This window comes from Sinohyriopsis cumingii, chromosome 15 (genome assembly GCF_028554795.1).
Source record: "Sinohyriopsis cumingii isolate HCF-2022 chromosome 15, ASM2855479v2, whole genome shotgun sequence".
NCBI classification, from domain to species: Eukaryota; Metazoa; Mollusca; class Bivalvia; order Unionida; family Unionidae; genus Sinohyriopsis; species Sinohyriopsis cumingii.
In genome coordinates, this window is record NC_142975.1 from 136,629,944 (window position 1) to 136,645,695 (window position 15,752).

General features: G+C 36.2%; 1 protein-coding gene across 1 annotated transcript in view; it reads right to left on the bottom strand.

The window, feature by feature from the left end:
• LOC149782858 (uncharacterized) overlaps window positions 1-4,340 on the bottom strand; it is a 34,862-nt gene extending 30,522 nt beyond the window's left edge. The window contains exon 1 of the mRNA XM_089934392.1: window positions 4,175-4,340. The gene's annotated coding sequence lies outside the window, so the exon portion shown is untranslated. The remainder of the gene's footprint in view (window positions 1-4,174) is intronic.
• Between the last annotated feature and the right edge of the window lie 11,412 nt (window positions 4,341-15,752).

A 15,752-nucleotide genomic window follows, 5' to 3' on the forward strand; every position in this document is an offset into this window, starting at 1 on the left:
TATGATGCTGCATGTACATCGTCCGAATTCCATGATGCTGCATGTACATCGTCCGAGATCTATAATGTACGTACATCGTCCGAATTCTATGATGCTGCATGTATATCGTCAGAATTCTATGATGTACGTACATCGAATTCTGTGATGCTGCATGTACATCGTCCGAATTATATGATGTACGTACATCGTCCGAATTATATGATGCTGCATGTACATCAGAATTCTATGATGCTGCATGTATATCGTCCGAATTCTATGATGTTAATCTAACTAACTGAAGTTACAGTGTTCAAGTCTAGGGATATTATGTTTCAGCATGAGTTATATACCCAAAATGCTTCATGAGTAAAGGGCTAAATGCAAGTCTGATTGTGTTACCGGGCAGTTCTCCGCTTGTTCTGGCATCATATAGAGCGTGGTACACACAAATGTTGGTTTTAGTATTGACCCGAATTAAGCCGACAAACGGTGAAAAATTATTATTATTATTATTATTATTATTATTATGATCAAGTCGTATCAAACTGAGACAGGAAAATAATGAAATGAAAAAGGCGGTAACTATGTTTCCACTCAATTGCTAGCTTACTTATGTGACCTCTGTACAGACCGCTTGTGTCAGGTCGGCTTCGTTTTAAAAAAAAAACACTTTACGTCGCTTTTCCGTTTAATTTTTGCGAACACAGATGATAAAAAACAATAAAAGAGCTAAATGTGACAGCCTAAGACTTAAAAATGTTACATTTTTAAAAAAGAAAATGCGACAAATGACTTCCAATGGCTTGCTCGTAAGCGAGACATAGGCAAGTTTCGTATTTTCACACACACACACCCCTTAATTAAGGTAGAGGCTATGAACCTGAGAAGCATGAACCTTGCGTTTATAAATTCACAAACTAAATCTGCAATTTTTTTAAAACTGCTTCGAGACAAGTTTAAAAATGGATTCATTTGTTTGGTGACTGCCCGTCTCGGACTAGAAGTGGAGATCAAATGCGTAACTTGGGCTGCAAATGAACTGCAAACTTGGCTTACGTATTTATATACGACTGCTACAGAGGTTAACATCGAAATCGAGAAGGTTCAGCGGTGATTAAAAGCATGCCAATTTCTTCCAACACCAATCAACTTTAAACATGCATGTTGTTTGAGCGGCCTTATCACAGGAAAATATTCAAAATAGTTCTTTACTGTCAAAAATGAACGCAAAAAAAGGAACTGGAGTAATGTTAGCGCAGTGTAAAAGCAACAGTTGGCCCCGAATACCTCATTTGGAATCTAACAAGCATGCTTTGCAGAACAATCATTGGTTGGATTTATTTGCATCTTTAATGCAAAAAAAATGTTCTCATTTTCTGAAGTTTGTCTTAGTCCCATCACAATTCGCACCAGAAAACTGTCTAGTGAGACCTAAATATGAGGTTAGGATAAACCGATAATCCGGATGTAGTTCGGATAAAGACGTTGAGCTGCATTTCATACTTCCGAACAGGTATTACGTGTCATTAAATGGTATCAACTTTTTTTAATTAAAAATTTGATATATTTGCAATTTGAAATTTTTCCGATTTTATTGTGGGAGCATTCATATCTTCAAAAGGAAGGTATATGTTTCGACTATATAACTTTGTTGTTGTTGCTGCTGTTTTTCATATGTTCATTCAGTATTTACAATAATACATGTGCAGGCATGCACTGAATACGTATAATTTAAGCACACAACAGCAATAAGTGGTGGCAAATAAGTGGTGGTACCTCTAACAAGGAGAATAGCATTGATGACACCATTGACAATGTGATAGTTTCTTTCTATTGACGGGGTAATCTCTAAGCGCTATGCTTATGCACAGATGAATATAAACTACATAGTTACAGTAGCATGATTTGATGCAGGCTGCATGAATTGTCAAGCCCGGCCCTAGGGCAAGGCGAACGAGGCAACCGCCTTGGGCCCCGCACTTTCAGGAAATCAACTCCGCAATGCAATTGTTTGCTTGGGGCCCCGCGCTCATTGCTTGCTGCCTTGGGCCCCGTACATCCTAGGACCGGGCCTGTATATTGTAACGAAAAGACATACAAGCTGGTTCATACTACACAGTCATTTATGACTGATTTGCTACTAAATTTATTTCGAGAGGGTAATGGAAACTTGGTATTAATTTATTTAACTTCTGTGGCTTGCCCTAGTACTAGAGAGGGCGTCTGGTCCGAGCCCCATTAGCCGCAATGGTTTATCGAAAGGAAAATGTGTTTATAATAGTCTCTGCTGTCAGCAATCTGTCGTTCCGATTCTGGCTCCTTGCCACTACAAACATAAAACTACCATAAAGCCGAACTTCTGCGGGTTGGGGTGAATTTATATTTATTGCATGTTAAAATCGAAATGTAATTAGTACAATACTTTAGCGGTCGCATCAAGACAGCATTGTGATACGAAAATTCGGCTGAAAAAGAAAAAGAGCACAGGGTATAGGGTTAACTTGCTCGGGAATCCGAATGGTTTTATATTCCGGTACAATATTGTCCGAACCGGTGCCAAACTTTGTTAGTTGTAAGGAAACTAGGCATGAGGCGTGTTAACGGCTTATAATTACTTACATCTGTTACAGTATTGGTTTTGTTTGTATCACTCGAGTCTTTTCTATCTAACCTCTTACGGATAGTTTTGTATCTTGACTCTTGCGTTTTTAGACTTAGGGCTTGTACTGCAAACCCATTTTTAACACGTTTACATAAAAACTAAATATGCAATTTGGTCTACATTGATCTTGAGTTGGTCTTACAAGTGGATTGGCTTGTTAGGTTACTGCCTTTAACCGTTATACAGGAAGAGAAGATAAAGTGCGGGACATGGGCTTCAAACGAAAGGTCAACTTGGTTCATTTATTTACGTGTAGCTGATACAGAGGTGAAATATCGCGAAACAATGGGCACTTATTGTGCATAAGGCCCGTGTTGTTTATTTGAGCTGCCGTGTTATAGGAAAAGATTAAAAATTGTCCATGCCAGGCGTATCTATCACCACGAAAGAGAGGCTGGATTAATACCAGCTCAGTATAAAAGCTAATTGTTGTTCTTGGAATTAACCCGAATACCTTAATAAAGGTCTTGCAACCTATGTCATGAAATATTTTTGTTTAAAAAAATGAGTAAAATATATGATTAGCGTGTATTTTAAGCGTTAATGTAGAATTATTATCATTAGTTCTGCAATCTGTCCTCCACCCATGAAAATTCATCAAAATAATTGTCCAGTAAAACCTAATAGAGAAACCGCGTAGCTGGTACGGACTTGTAATTGACGTTACTTATCTCCGGTCATTCTTTTTAAAAAGTCCGTAATACCTTCATAATGATAAATGTAAACAATTGTCCTTTAACATTTGCATTTGAGATTGAAGATTTTTATTGGTAGCCTTGTAAATTCTCAAATCTTATTTTTATTCTTTTATCTGAGGATAAATTTGTTTTCTTTCTTCAGATATTATGACGGGTAGCATATAATTCTTCTTTCTATAAATCAGTTGGAGAGTGGTTTTTTTAACAAGTAATTTGGCTGCTTGACATTTAGTCAAATTAATCCAACCAACCCCCAAAAAATGAAATGGTCAGCCCGTAACTACCATTAAACCACATTTTCTTTTACTCGATCTAGCACCATTAAACCACAACTTGTTCCATCTATTCCCTATGAATACTTATTTCACCATTGACATGCTAGCAGCTGGGGATAAACTGGACTGTGTGATAAATATTTCTTAAATTTAAAGTATTTGCGTAAATTTCGACAAAATGTAGAGCTTTAATACCACATCATATTTATACACTGTAAAAAAATATGTAGTAATATATGAAACATTTCTTAATTTCCTTTATAGAATTGCACACACTGAGGTAAAGAACTGAATGCGTAATTTCGAATCAAGGATTTTTACGCAGTATTTTGTATTTATTTCCTCCTGCTACTGTGAAAGATGAACATTCTGTATTGATCTCCGACCATGCATATGCTTCTATAATAAATATTAGTATAATAAAAGAACATTTTCACACAAAAATCTACATATTTATCAATAATCACTACATGTATCATACATGGAACTACTGAAGTAGAAAAATGATTTAAATAATTAATAGAGAAATAATTGCCATGAATTTACGACAACTGACCTACCTCAATATATCGATCCAAATCAAGTATCAGAGTTTTCGTAATGTGTTCTTGTATCCGTCTGTCGGTATTGACTTCAAGCACACCATCTGTAAAACAGCGGCATCCAGTTCAGCGGTGGAATAGGTCATTCAAGGTCGAAATGAGCGAATGGAAAACGCTCGAGAAAAAGCACGCTTTCCACGAGGGCTTTGATTGGGAATGCTGTTTTGTTATTGTAGGAAGGGGGTCTACTAGAAGAGGCAGACAGTCAAAACCCATTGGTAATTGGGCTCCTTATGGGGAACCCATTAATACATGATATTAGTTGTTGGTGCTTTTATGGCCTTTAAATAAATGCGCAAGAAGCATTACATAAATAGTTTTGAGCCTTCGCACAAATCAAAATATTCCCCATAACAAAAGACAAAGAAATCAGAAGAATTATTTAAATAATTTGTACTTTCTCTCTCCTTATATATATATATATATATATATATATATATATATATATATATATATATATATATATATATATATATATATATATATAGACACACACACACAAGTATATTTTGAAATAGCAGTCACGTTTACTTTAAAAATTACTGAAAAGTTCAACACAACAACCCCACCCCCGACAAAAACTGCGAAGACAATATTTGTGTCGAAATCAACATTGATGTAATGTTTCTCGTCAATTACTTCGCTTTTGTGTTTTGGACAAAGATAAAATATATGTTTGACTTTAAGAAGAACACGCTGTTCCAGCTCAAACCTACATACGTATGTATACATGTGTAACATAATTCATATTTATAATACTTTAGCGTTAGTATCAGGAGATTGCATGATACCTTCATTCTGTCCGTCTGCATATTTCTTCTCTTTGCAATTGTGTCTCCTTTAAAATCACTGAACGGAAATTCACCAACATTTTTAAATACGTTGTATGTATGATGTATATATATAACAGCGGTAGTCTTTTTTAACCTCTAGATCCGTGGATTCCAACAGAAGGGTTAATGGTCACAGTTAATAACTTTCGAAAAACAGGTACAATTTTGAATTATTCACGTTGTATACATCTTGTTATTGCAGAATAATATATATATATATATATATATATATATATATATATATATATATATATATATATATATATATATATATATATATATATATATATATATATATATATATATATATATATATATATATATATATATATATATATATATATATATATATATATTTCTCTCTCTCTCAGGGGCCCCGAGTGGCCGAGTGGTCTAAAGCGCTGTCCGTTAAGGAACACGGCCATCTCACCTCTGTCTGCATGGGTTCGAGTCTCGGATTCAGCCAATGTGGGTATGTGAGAAAGCTTGCCAGTAGCTTCTCGTGGGTCGGTGGTTCTCTCCGGGGTTTTCCCGGGTTCTTCCTCCACCATTAATACTGGCCGCCATGTATAGCCTATCGTGTGCTGAAAAATGGCGTTAAACCCAACAACAACAACAACTCTCTCTCTCTCACACTTCACCTGGCCTCTTCGGGTCATTAACCGTTTTGGTTGTAGACTGTGCTCTTTTCCACCGTGCAGTTCAGATATGGAGCTATTTTTTCCTTCAAATGAAAAAATAATACCCATCCTAAATACGTGCCAGGTTTTTTTCTTTCTCCTGGGGTTAACAATATTCCCACTCTTTTACGTCAGATATCTTCTTATTGCAATTCAACATAACAAAGCTAATATGTTCAGTTCAAAAACCAGATACTGATACACACACCCTACCATTATAAATTAATGTCTTCTTAGTGGCTACTCGCATTTCTACTGGAACATGATATAAGCAGACCTTTTGGATAACCATTACATCCCACTGTGGCTATAAATTACTAGCTGACCTGTCATCCGACACACGTTCCTGTCAGCCGACACACGTTCTTGGTGGAAAAGAATTCACAGCTTAATTACATAAATGAATTAATGTTCTTTACTCCCTACCCTAGCTACGTTACTTTGCTGATTAGCGATTCATTGACATACATTTTCAGACATGGATAAATCAATTCTCAGCATACATGATACAAAATCAATTAAGACTGCTAATGTACTGCTCACAATTCGTATCAGAAGAAATGCATGAAATCTTTAGGATCCATGATCCCTATAACCATCAAGACAAATAAATTAATTCTCACAATGCATATCCGAGTAATACATGAAATTCCTACACTACATGATTTCTATTACGTGCAAAAGCCTCTAAATCCGAATTCGTTCATATAATACATGAGATATATAATATTTGTGAAAACGGCATGCAAACCCTTAGATTCCGAAATCACGGGAAAATTGATCTGTGATTTAAAATGAATAAATTAAATAAATAACATTAATGAGCTTATTGTATGAAATTGAGATAATAACTTCCCGAGCCATCTCGCTTATGATCAGAGAATTCACTCCGTCTCTTCTCTTGTGCCTGGTCTCTTAAATCTCCAGACCCCTGTCCCTTGAACAATTTATTTAAAGAGAGAAATTACTTATTAATTTTCCTCGGAGTCACACTCTGGCTACCATCTGAACTTGGACTGATTAATTTTGCGAAGGGAATTTCTTAAAACCTTGAACTCCATCCCCTCGTTTAGCTTAACCAATGCGGATTACTTTCTCTAGCATCACAAAGATTTGAACACTCACATCGAAGTCACAATAATCCGCTCTTGTCAGCCTTTATTATTAATATTCATATTCTGGAAAATATCATTTTTGAGACTGTCTCAAGCATCCCAAAATTTCCCAAAAGTTTTTCTCTGGATTGTCTCAACTCTCTTTTTCCCGTTATTTTGACCTTACGTTAGCAATGGTCTCTTCAGTCTGTCTGACAGCTATCGAACAGACTCAAATAAAAATTAAACGTATGCCCCTCGCAGTCTGCATTTTTTACGTGTCACGCTGACCACAATATAATGTACTGTGATTTTTCACCATTGCAATATACAATATACATATTTACTGTAACATATTTGTGTCCGGATATTTGTGTGAAGTGGCAAATTTTATGTCGATCTAACAAGAATACATTAGTTGAGACCAGACAACCATTAATTAGATTTATGGAGACAGGCGCGTATCATATCGCCATACTACCGTGTACGGTAATGTCCTTTAGAGGGAGAATTTCGTTCCTAATTAAACATTTGTTTATACAGCAGCCAGGCGGACAATTTAGGACAAGGAAAACTTCATTTTCATGGTAAAGTTGTCACATTTGAGAGATCGCAGAAACTCTGTTACTCAAACTACCAGGGTCAAGTTGACCCTGACTTTGGCGCCTCTGGAAAAAGGCGGCAGAGATATTTGATTCTGATTGGTACGTTAAATGAGAGGGCGTGTTCCAACACAAAATTTCATAGGTTTTAATATCGCCCGCATCGAATTTTAATCAGTCTAAGCTTTTCCTACGAGAGGAGACCCAAAAAGTACGACTCCGGAAAATTGCAAGAAGTTTCCGTAAAACAACTGTTGTCCAAAAAGGGGACGATTGTCGAAAGGAACCGACGAACTAATTTACCGATTGGAGGGAGGAACGTTGAAAGCAAAGGTAGTGTGACAATTCCATGTAATTTGTTGATGCCATATATGATGCTTTGCTGAAGTTATTTATTTGTATCTGCATGAATCTTTATTCTACATTCGTGTAATAATTTGCTTTATGAAGTATAACTGTGTTGAGTTCATGCATAGGAAGTTGTACATTAATCTTCTTTAGATAAGTTTGACGAATTGTTTGAATTTGACGTCTTGTTTGCATAAGAATTATGTTCTAAGAATTTAATGCATTATATTAGTTAATATGATTACAAGAATCCGTGTGAATTCGCCGAATTTAGAAGATTTCACGTATGATTAAGAATAAGGGTGTATTGACGGAAATGATCTAGTAATTGATTGATGTGATGTATCCTATTTATTCGCTGTGTAAAAGTTGAGGCTGGCTCAGAACCCCAGGCCTCGCGTATGTGTTAATGTGTAAGGTCAAGGCGTAACGAATTAGCCGTTTGACTAACTAGGGTCATTATAGGACATGTGGAGTCGATTGATAGCCTTAGCGTCTGTTTAGCACTGATAGTGAATCTGATAACGAGGGAGAATAATGAAGAATTAACCGTTTCATAAATAACGGGAAATTTAGGTTGTCTCTATTTATATTTATCTAAAAGGGAGAAAATAGCTCCAGAGAGGTATGGAACGAATGAGGTGGTGTTATTCTGAGACCTATACGGAGAAGCATAGAGAAGAGTGCAGTGAGACGTATAATCCTGTGACGCAATCCTGCGACGTATTAATTTCTGAAGATTTATTCTGAGAGTGTCCTGAGACGGATGGTAGAAAGTATCATCCTGAGATCCAAGGGTCTAAACAGCGACAGAGGAAGCAAAAACAGACTGAGGACGAGCAGGTTATGAAATCGTACAAGACGTTGACTTCGATTGTTCACTCGATCCTATGATGAACTAAATCTATCAGTAAACAGATCGACTATTTTATTTAAATCTATTTGCGATTTCTTTGTATTTCGGTGAAATTTAAATTCCTAAAAGCAGAGTACATTCCTGATGTAATGAATTTTCACAGTGTTTGTATGTAATTGATTAAATTGTTTGTTTACATGTACGGGGCTCGTGTTGGTTTGTTCTATATACCTGCTCAGATCTCTATCTATTCCACCTATAAGTTTCACCACTTATATTTATATTTTACTCGAACCGGGCAATAACATCGAGGGCGGTCAACCCCTAGATAACGAAAACCAAATACGGAGGGACAATCACTCCCCCCGTGTAACAATTTGCAGTATTTGATTTTGGAACAGGAGACGTAAACAAATTTCATTTAGATTCGAAATTACATCACATTTTACCTAGTAAATATGCTGTGGCTGGATAACGTTCAGTCAGGTGGAAGACCGGTTTATGAACACATTCTTCTGTGAACAGGGTGAGTTAACCTTTAAACCACGCTTGTATATAGGGTGGATTCCATGTTACAGGTACTCCACCCCTACCTCCCACCCAATACACACGCTATCAGCTGAGCAATACCTTTGGTATTACTTATTGTTCTTGTCTTGGGATTTCAAGCCATTTTCCGTAAATTGGCCAAATTTAGACAGACGAGACCATTTTTCCACAAGTCACTTTCGTGACTCGAGTCGAAAAATGGCCGCAAAAATGTTCATTGAAAACAAAACATTCCAGAAGGCGGGGTTAAAAAGGTTTTCCCACGAGAACAGCCAAAATTAAAGAGAACTCTGCGTAATAATTTCATGGGCCTATTTGGACCAGAGTCATATCAAGTGATATGTAACACGTTGTGATATCAAAAGTAGGATACTTCACATGCTATAGGAAAACTGTGTGTGTGTGTATGATTAGGATTTGTAACGTAGCTTTAACAATGTTTCAGTCATATCGCTACGATGTCTGCCGTGTGACAGTTTATAGCGATGTCTAGCACTGAGGCATCATGCCGCAGACATGTAGCATGATGTCCCACCCAGTCACATTATCCTGACACCAGGCCGACCAGTCCTAACACTAACCTCTTAATGCTGAGCGCCAAGCAAGGCAGCTGTTAGTACCATTTTTGTAAGTCTTTGGTATGACTCGGCCGGGGATCGAACCCACGACCTCCCGCATCCGAGGCGAACGCTCTATCCACTAGGCCACCGGGGTGGTCTAGAAAAACTGTACCGGCTATGATAAAACGCGATGCTCATTGGGGTTTCTTATAATTTGTATAGTGACGTTGGTTGGGAGGTTTGGTTTTCACGTGTTGAGGGACCAGAGCTTTGGGACCAACTGGTCTGCAGCAAATAAGTGGGCTCTTGATGAATGCTTCAGTAAACTCGGAAAGGCGGGCCATGCGTGGGGGCTCCTTGATCATCCGATACAGTGGTGATACCGAAAACACTTAATGGTCGTCAACTGAACGCCATGAGCTCCGTTGTGAAGTTATTCAATATCACTACTTCAGTGAAAACAAAAATCTATGTAATCAGTGAAAATCAAATACATGTGTATATCTATCCTACTCGTGGACGAAACAAAGTCCATGCTTTAATTACCCTTAGTGACAGAATTATAACATTTGCGGATTTGCGTAAATCCATGTACTTTTTATACCCTTAGTGGGAAAAGAAACAATGTTCATTTGTGTTTAACTTATAAACTTTGGTCATCCATGGTTATAGTCCATATATAGCAATCATATTTTTTACAAGTTCCATCCGTTGATACTTGTTGAATGCTAAGTTGCATGTTCTTAATTAGTTCCAGTTAGGAACGATATCATTTTCTTATATTAGTTGTTCAACTCGGTGCGCATCAGTTTGTTACATCCATGATTGGATTTTATGCATGTCAGTCATCCGTAGTTCAATATATTATTAAAAATAAAAAAACATCTCGTTCACGAAACTGCCTTCAGTGTCTTCGCTGTTATCTAATCCCAACCCAGATTACCATGTTACAATACACATGTATAGCCAGACAAATGTACAATTTCTAACGTACGTTTTTCCGATTGATCTTGTTTGTCTCGTTTACGCATTCTTCATATGTAGCTTTGTTCCCATGAGAATGGATTCGGGGGATTCCGATACCGCTGTTTGTCGTTGTTACTGCATTGTTTGTCGGTATGAACGCGTCTACAATTTTCATGTGTACAATTTTGATGACCAACACTTATCTTTATGGTAAGTTTGAAAAGACCGTTACTTGCCGTGTAACTTTTTTTTTTGGGGGGGGGGGGGCTTCGGGGGTGGAGTAATAGATAGTCGAATGTTTTCAAATATTTAAAATTGTACAATATTTTTAACATAAAATGCGTTGGCATTTGCGAACGAGAGCTTTTAGAAGTTCTAGCTGTTGTTCTCTCTCTCTCTCTCTCTCTCTCTCTCTCTCTCTCTTCATCTACACTCGATGAATCTAATCTCATATCTTAAGTTTTATTATATATTTCTCCAAGTGTCATGAAAACTAATTTTATAAGAGAACTAGTGTTTTGTCATTTGATATTTGACGATCACCTATCTGCCAAATTCCAACCCCTTGGTTTCTGACTTTCCCAATGAAAATATTTAGGACAAGCACATTCCTCTCAGAAGCAGAGAAAATTTCCACTGAGTTTTCCTTGTATAAATTATTTCGTAAAAATCAGAATTTGTCACCTGGAAATTATTTCGATAAATCAATATTGCAGGTTAATTCTAACCCCAAAAATATGTTAAAAAAACGAACAAAACTTTCCAAAAGTTTAATAAATTAAAAACATTTGGCAACATTTTTAGTTATAAACAAACAATAATTGTGTATAATATTATTTGTTCATTTATTCTCACGAATTATTCAAGCGTGATTGTGTCGTATTATGTGATGCTATGGCGCTATGTAAACACGAGAGTTGTTTTTAAAGGTTAGACGGGCAGGTAATCTGATCATTATAAAGAACCAAAAAGTTTACAATGCTGCAAAGGCATGTCTAAGTCCCTGTTACGTAAATGTGGTTACAGTCTGTGATATTCTTCACCCCGGGGAATTTATTCTGTTACGGCACCATCTGTTGTCATAATGGGACCTTGTTTTATTGCCCATTTCATGCAGACTTCGGCGAACTCCGTAATTTGCTCGGAATTTTGATCACCTGTCGGGTGGTCAGCTGACCGTAATAGCCACTCGATACTACCAAAGTTTTGGTATAACGGTACCAATAGCGCAAGTCCAGGTGGGCGGAGCTTAAGGTGTAGGGCACATTGGATTCAGAATTAAAGAACAACACTAGCTGTGTTTGGTGCATTATGTAAGAGTTGTACTTTCTGTTAGATTTAAAAAAAGTTGAGCCTCTTGGCAACATGTGAGTTTATGTTAATTTCTATCTAGATCATATGTTGTATTTTTTGTACGATTTTTTAAAAATATGGTAAACATGGCTGTAAATATCTTTATTATGACTAGATAACTCTTACCCCTGTCTAGTTCCAGTAGAGTTATCTCTCTTAAATGCAACGGAGTACCTGGTTATGTCATTGTCAAACTGACAATCTAGCATTGTTCTCTATGACAGTGTGACATGCATGCTGAGGTAGGATAGAAAGTATATTTATTTCACAAAACATTAGCATTGAGGTATATGGAAAAACAATTGGTACCGTGATACCTTTCTTGCATACCCTGCTGTCTCGGGAATGTAGAAGTAGCTCAATGCTCCCACCTGTATGTTATACGAGGCTAATAACGGCGGCAATTTTTCTCTCCTGGAATTCGTTTTCTTAATATTCACGTCGATAATGTCTTTACCATTTTAAACGATTATGGCCTATATACAAAATGTTTATTTAAAAAAATGTAAGGATTTTACCCGTTTGCCTTTTTATCTTTGTTTTGTATTAATTTAGTTTGTGGTACTGGGCACTATATGAACAGAGTTGTCCAGCACTGCTATGCCTTAAAGGTCGACAACTTGAAATGTCTTAGTAGTGTAAGCATCGTCGAAAGCCACAAATATGCTTACGTTGTTATCTCCCGTAGTTACCAGTGATACGATTTCCATGCTTCTCACGAATATATATAAATAAACCTATGAGGTTACTTAGGTTGAAAAATTTGGTCCAACAAGAAAGTAGCAGTTGAAATAATCACCTTTCATACGTTAAAAATGTCTTCTTTTTCTGATGACTTACATAGTGCTGGCTGAAAGTTCCATTTTTTACATAAAATATTTACATTTTATCGGTTGAATTACACGACGATGGTTGAGATTTCAACATAGTATATCGGGAAGTAATTACATTTTTTGCTTTGAAGGATCCATTACATATGTCGAGTTTTTGACATTTTCTGTTGAATTACACATCCATGGATTAAAATTCCATTTGCTATTTCGAGGTTTTGTATTATAACTTTTGAATTACAAGCGATTGTTATATGTCTAAACTTTCAGATTTATTTTACACATCTTTGCTACAGCCTTAACTAAAAAAAATGGCACGTTTAGTCATTGTGTATTGCACTGACCAAGACGTATCTCAACACCAAAAGAAGGATGCTTATGATGAAGAAAATGCTTGATAAATTTAATTAAACACATGAAGTCCAGGGCCAGCATGTCGAGACCACGATCAACACAGTGATGCAAAACGTGTGACCTTGACCCAGTGCTAAAGGTGGAGCGGGCATGTTGCAATATTAATCATCTTTCCTTCATAATAATTCTCCCAATGATTGAACAAGAAATCCATCAATATATTTAGAAACTTAAAGCGAATGAATGCAAATTGTCTCCATGACTGTGACCCAAAGATAAAATGAGCGAAAATGCTCATCGCTTAGCTTAATAATGATTCACCCAAAGTAGTAAGAAAATTCGTCCAGTGGCTCAGGGAATATAAGCAAACTAAAACAACGTTAATGAAAACCTTATCGCAAATTGTCTATGATTGTGACCATGACCCTACAGTCAAAGGTCAAGTGTGCATGTCAGCAAATGAATTCTTCTTAGTTCATTATGACTAATTCCAAGGATAAAAAATCCGTCAAGGAGTTTAAGAAATATAAGCAACGGATGTCACTTCAACCAGAACGTTTACTGAAAACTTTTCACGACTGTGACCTTTATCTCCAAGGCTATATGAGTGAGCATGCATGTTGCAGAATGAATCGTATTTAGTTGTATAATGACGAATGCCAAGTTTTATGGGAATATATTATTGAATTTAGGAAATATTAGCAAATGAAAGAAAAAAAAACAACAACATCAACGCAAATTTTTGTGAACTTGAATCCAAAGTCAGTGAGCATGTTATTGAATGAATTGTTTTAGGGTCATAATTATTTATGCCACGTATGACGTTAGTGAGCATGTTCCACAAGTAATCGTTTTAGGGTTATAATTATTTATGCCAAGTGTGACGTTAGTGGGCATGGTGTACAATGAATTGTTTTAGGGTCATAATTATTTATGCTAAGTATGCCGTTTGAATGAGCAATCAAAATTCCTGTTCCAAACATAACTTTTATTTTATTCTCGTCCACGGAAAACGAGGAAATCTTTTCGCCGACTCGTATGTATCAGCTGGTGAAAAAAGTAGTAACGAGTCGTTGTATGGCGCTTGCGGCCGTGCACTATACCTTCCAAAATGTCAACTTTTACTGGTATGATAACAGTATGTCATCAAATGAAATCTGTAAATGGCAAAGAGGAGATTTGCAGTTGAAAAGACTCAGTTTGAATGCCAACGTGTGTAGTACTAAACGTGTTTGCATCGAATCACACACATGGAATTTAAAAAAAAAATATTTCCATTATTCCAGTTATACACATAACGAATTCGAGAAGACAAAGATAAAACAAGCATAGAAGAATGCGGCATATATATATATATATATATATATATATATATATATATATATATATATATATATATATATATATATATATATATATATATATATATATATATATATATATATATATATATATATATATATATATATATACATACATACATACATACATCCTTGAGCCCCCCTCGGGAGGTCGCGGTTTCGAACCTCGGCAGAGTCATACCAAAGACATAAAAATTATACTAACAGCTGCCTTGCTTGGCACTCAGCACTACGAGGTTAGTGTTAGGACTGGTCAGCCCGGTGTCAGGATAATATGACTGGGTGGGACATAATGCTACATGTCTGCGGCATGATGTCCCAGTGCTAGACGTGACTATTACTGACACTCATCGTAGCGATATGACTGAAAAATCGTAAAAGCTACGTTAAAAGTCCAAATCACACACACACACACATCTTTGTGCCCACAGAGGTTACTCATAACCGGATTCAAAATAGCTAAACTTAAATTCCTGTTTAAGCTAATACTAGTTGCAGATGTATGTATCAGTTCATTTTCGATTTCTTTACATCCGTTTTGAGTTGCAATTCATTTATTCCTTTATGAAATTAATCATCGATTTAAATATCTTTTTATTTTCATTTATTTTATTCATTTTCGGTGAGTATGCATGTTTTATTTCAGCCTTGGCGATAGAAAGATCGGAGCTATGTTCTAATTATAAATTTGATAAAATCGATATTACACTAAGATGGCACAGAAAGCAAGCAAGAAACAACTACAATAAAATTATTTCTTTTGATGTTTTCTTTTTTGGGGTGGTGGTGGTGGTTGGTGTTAGAGATGTGCTGCGCATTTAAATTGGGGGGGGGGGGTCCTCATTTACTAAAATACCAGTTGCTTGGAAAATAATTTGTTAAAAATGAAATTACCGAAATATTTAAATAACTTGAACTACTTCAGTCAATATTTTTGGAGAAGATCATTGGCAGACAATTTTAAGCCTCAGTTCAATGAATATACTTGATTGGCTCTCAAGATGGCTGCTGATTCTAGGTAAGTTAGTGAAAATGTTCTCTTGAAACGTGATATTATGACATCGACACAAATTGCTGACATAGATACAGACATAAACGTCCAATGTCCTTCTTTTTTTGGGGGCGTGTTGTTTAATTCTCTTTCAAGGTT